Genomic DNA, 5,267 nt, shown 5'->3' with positions numbered 1-5,267 from the left:
AAAAAAAAAAAAAAAAAAAAAAAAAAAAAAGAAAAAAAAAAAAAAGTCAGGCTGTAAAGGGCACTGATATTTATTTGATATCATTGAAGAAAATATATTAATTGGGATGGCTAATATCACCCCAAGACCACCGATAGCCATCATGATGAATATATTTTCTTCTAACACTTGATTTTTGGTCATATATATGATACCTCTCTGGATCATTTTATATCCTCTTTTTTTTCCTCACTTTGCCTTTTCTGATAGCGCCTTTTACTCCCTTTCACTTTTTGTTTTTTACTATTTAGTTTTTTTCTGATTTATTGTTGGGCTTTAAAAATGTTTTCTTTGTACCAGGAAAATGAAGGCAAAGGAAAGGTATGATAGGACCAGTTGTTTTTGTGACTTTTTTTTTTCTCAGAATAGCGATTTATTAGAAAGAGAGAGAGAGTTTCCAGATAAGTTTGGGGTTTTTTGGAGTTAGAGTCTTGCTCTGTTGCTGAGGCTGGAGTGCGGTGGCACAATCTTGGCTCATTGCAACCTCTGTCTCTCAGGTTCAAGTGATTCTCCCGTCTCAGCCTCCTGAGTAGCTGGGATTACAGGTGCATACCACCATGCCTGGCTAATGTTTGTATTTTTAGTAGAGACAGGGTTTCACCATGTCAGCCAGGCTGGTCTTGAACTCCTACCTCAAGTGATCTGCCCGCCTCAGCCTCCCAACGTGCTTGGATTACATGAGTGAGCTGCCAAGCCCAGCCTCCGGATAAGATTTGCATCAGTACACAGAGTAAAGCAGATGGTGCTCACTAATGAGGGTGGGCCTCAACCAATCAGTTGAAGATCTGAATAGAACAAAAAGGCTGAGTAAAAGGGAATTCTTTTTGCTAACTGCTAAAGCTTGAATGTTGGTCTGGTCTTCTCTCTCTCTCTCTCTCTCTCTCTCTCTCTCTCTCTCTCTCTCTCTCTCTCCCTCTCCCCCACCCCTCTATTTTTTTTGAGATGGAGTCTTGTTCTGTTGCCCAGGCTGGAGTGCAGTGGTGTCATCTTGGCTCACTGCAACTCCACCTCCCAGGTCCAAGCAATTCTCCTGCCTCAGCCTCTCAAGCAGCTGGAACTACAGGTGCACACCACCACGCTCAGCTAATTTTTTGTATTTTTAGTAGAGACGGGATTTCACCATATTGGCCAGGCTGGTGTCCAACTGCTGACCTCATGAACCACCCACCTTGGCCCCCCCAAAGTGCTGGGATTACAGTTGGGAGCCACCATGCCCAGCCGACATTGATCTTTTCTGGCCTTTGGACTAAAGCTGAAATACTTGCTGTTCTTGGGTCTTCAACCTGCCAACTTTTAGACGAGAACTTACAGCATCGTCCCTCCTGGTCCTCAGCCCTTCAGTCTCCAACAGCAGCTATGCCGTCAGCTCTCCTGGGTCTCCAGCTTACTGCCTGCAGATCTTGGGGCTTCTCAGCCTCCATCATCACATAAGCCAATTCCTTCTAATAAATCTCTCTCTCTGACATACATAAATCTCCTATTGGTTCTTTTTCTCTGGAGAAGCCTAATACAATGGGGCCACGGAACATCCCAGAGAGAAAGTAAGGGTGAAGCAGGGAGCCCCATTCTGGTAGCTGGATCCTAGGGCCCTCCCAGAGTCTTCTCTGAAGAAGTCCCAAGTCCTACCTAGAATCTCAAATAAAAATGACAACAGAGCACGGGAATGCCTTCCAGATCCATAGAGAAAGGGGTGTGGCTGGGTGACTTTCCACACTTGTTTGAGCTCTTTCCCCAGCAAGAAGACCCGAAACCTATCACCCCATGTCACCTGCCCCAGCCCCAGGGAAACCTGGCTTTGTGGCTGCGGCTGAAGCAGGCACCTACCCCCACTCCCCATCACCCCGGCATCCCTCTAAGAAACACATCTTTGTTGGCTCAGTTTGCGAGCAGGAGGTTCAGAGGGGCACAAATGACCATTCCTCTCTGCAAAGAAAACCAGGGGTAATTATTAGCAGTACAGGTTGGGTGGGAAGAGGAGTCAGGTGGGACTCTGTGGTGAGCCTGTCCAACCCCCCATTTCTCAGAGAAGGCCAGGATGCACAGATGGAGTCCATGAAGGATGACTGGCCTCCCCGGGCTGAAAGCTGGTGAGGAAACTGGGCACTGACTCGTAAACCCAATGAATCAATATTTATCAGGCAAACAAGCTTTCCCTTGGTCCATCTATCACCCAAAGAAATGTCCCAGCCAACACCAGAGGGATCCAATGTTGACGGATGCAGCAGCCACTATCACTTTCCCTGTTCTGTGTCCCCGTTCTAGTGGGCTCAGTGGGACAGAACTGAACCCCCTAACACCAAGAGGGAAATATGGAGTGGGGATGGGTACACTGCTCCCCTGCTGAGCCACAGCAACTGGTATGATTATTATGAACTTCTTAGTTCATCATAAGGTCTGGCCCCTGCTGTAGGCAGGTCCACAATTCAGCTGGAGCAGACTCCTTTATTCTCTGCTGCAAAGATCCTCAGACTTCAATGTGAATCAGAGTGACTAGGCATACTTGTTAAAGTGCAGATTCTCGGGTGATACCAGGTCAGATTCTGAGGCGGTGGGGACCAGGAACCTGGGCTTTGTTTCCTTTGGTCTGTTTTGAGGCGAGGTCTCGTTCTGTTTCCCAGGCTGGACTCCAGTGACACACTCTCGTCTCAATGCAGCTTCAAACTCCCGGGCTCTGGTGGTCCTCCCACCTCAGCCTGCCAAGTAGCTGAGACTACAGATGCATGCCACCACACCTGGCTGTCTTTTATAAAATCTTTTTTATAGAAATGGATTTTGCTAGGTTGCCTAGGCTGATCTGAAGCTCAAGCAATCTTTCTGCCCCAGTCTTACAAAGGGTTGGGAATGCAGGTGTCAGCCAATGTGCCCAACCTGGAATCTGTATTGAAACACCTCCCCAGGTGATTCTGATACAGATGGTCTAAGAGCATTCTTGGAAAGCCCTTGCTGCCCTGCTCATCCTCCCCTGTTCCCAGTGGCTCCCTCGAGCTTTGGCTTCCCCCCCCCCCACCCTCCATGGCTCACATATGCCCATGGGGGTTGGGAAATGGACTCAGGCTGCTGGATCGCTAGCCAAGGCTCACTCCTCAGCGTGTCTTTTCCTGCAGCCATGGGGAGGGAAGAAATGATGGCATTTGGGCCATCCAGACAGGGAGACACACAGCACACCCAGATCAGCCAAATGGCTCTTCTTGGTAGAGCCAGACAGTAGAAGGAAATAGAAGTCCAAGGGCTTACTATCTGCCAGGACCCTTACAAGGGGACTGAGCGGGGAGTTGATCATTCACTGAGCACTACTATGTGTCTGGCACACGGGAGGTGCTTTATTTATCTATTTATTTATTTATATCATGTCTGATCTGCCCCCACTCTACAAGGCTGATTGCAGAGCTGGGCTGGACTGGAGCCTCTGGAGGCAACATCACAGGCCATCCTTTTAGCCATAGTGTCCCGCTGCCAAAAGGAACTCTGCCAACTGAGCCACTCTGGCCCCTTTTCCCCACCCGCTGCCCCTGCGTGCACAACTCAGGCCTCGCCATCAAAACCCATCAGCTCTGGATCCTGAAGCCCCCAGAGAAGGCTTGGCATCACTGGGGAAAAGACAATGAAAGCTGAATAAAATCGGCAACACTTACATAACCTGTGAGATCTGACCAGACTCCCAGATGCCATGGCCTGAGGGGTCAGGAAGTTCCTGGAAACCCTCACTGAAGGCTTTGGCCGTCCTCTCTCACTGCATGGCTCCCACCCTCAGTCCCAAGTCCTGGGTTTGTGATGCTGGAGTCCACAGCTGCCAAGTGCAGAAGAAGCTCTTGGCCCAGCAGCCAGTCCAGCCCCCGAGCCCCTCCACTGCCGGGTTCATAGAAAATAAAAAGATTTCAATGATATGTGACCAATAACTATGGCCATCAAAACCAAATCGGATTTCTTCCTGGCTGATGAGCTCAGGGCCCTTTTCATTCTGAGATCTGATCCACAAACCTGTAAAACAATTCCCTCAGCATCTCATCTTGGGATCTTGCTGCAAGTTCAAGCTTGGGGGCAAGGGAGGTGGAGGAAGCAGGCGATCTGTGCCTGGGGCAGCACAAGTGGCCCAGGGACTTCAGGTTGGAACCTCCCTGGACACTGGCCTGTTGTGTGACCTAGAACATGTCCTTTCACATCTCTGGATAGGTAGTTTCTTCATCTGCCAGATGTGGAGGAGGAAGAGACAGTCTCTAAATCCTCTGCCTCTGATTCTCAGTCACCACCCAGTTGGTGGAGGCAGAGCAAAGGGAGCTGGATGCTGGGAAAGGCTCCCCTTCACCTCTGTACAGAATCACTAGCGGGGGAAGTATGCAGGGGTCCTGCTGTCTGGAGGGGGCACGCACAGGGGCCAGGCCAAATGGCAGGAACAGCTGAATAGCCAATAGCCATGTGCTGGGTGCCATCAGCTTTGCTGGGACACAGCAGGTGGTCACCGGCCAGTTCCTAGCCCTGGGGAAGGCTTGGGAGACTGCAATCCCTCCCAAAGCCCCAGCACACCCAGACCACAATCTGTGGGTCCAGACATGTTGCAAAACTCTTCCTTGCCCCATACCACCCAAAGAGAAGCTGGAGAATACATGGGAAGCTAAACGTGCTCAAACCTGCTGGGGGACCGCCATGAGGGGCGCGGGATGGAGCTGTGGGAGAGGGCTGTCCCCTCAGCCTCACTGCCTGGGAAGGAGGAGAGAAACTTAGGGCAAATCTCTCTCCCTCTGAGAACTTGAGGCTCCCCCACCCCCTGCTGCCTGGGCCTGTGAAGGGCTGAGGAGGCCAGCAGCAGAGGAAAGGGGCGCAGCGAGGAGACGGTGGAGGCTGCCCTTGTGTTCCTGAGCCAGGGCCCTTCCTCTTCCCAACCTCAGTCCTCTTATGGGGGCGGGGAGCAGTGGGACTGCATCGTGTTGCCTCCATGCAGCAACTTCCAGCTTGGGGATCATTTTTGCCTAGGTTTCTCCTCCTAGGAATTATTTCCAAATTTGCAGACATGAAAACCGTGACTAAGGAAGTGAAAGGACTTATTTGAACCTGATTTCTGATAAGCTCAGCACCCTTCTAACTGTGGTAGAATTTGAGTCTTACATATTTGAATATCTCGGCGTCCTAAAGTCAGTCCTCCCAACCCCCACTTGGGTGCTTGTGCATGCATTCACATGTGTACACACACACACACACACACACACACACACACACATACACACACAGCATCT

Source organism: Sapajus apella, unplaced genomic scaffold, assembly GCF_009761245.1.
Source record: "Sapajus apella isolate SASKATOON/1434 unplaced genomic scaffold, GSC_monkey_1.0 scaffold788, whole genome shotgun sequence".
Lineage (NCBI taxonomy): Eukaryota > Metazoa > Chordata > Mammalia > Primates > Cebidae > Sapajus > Sapajus apella.
The sequence above is the reverse complement of the archived record's forward strand: the minus strand, read 5'-3'. Positions refer to the sequence as shown.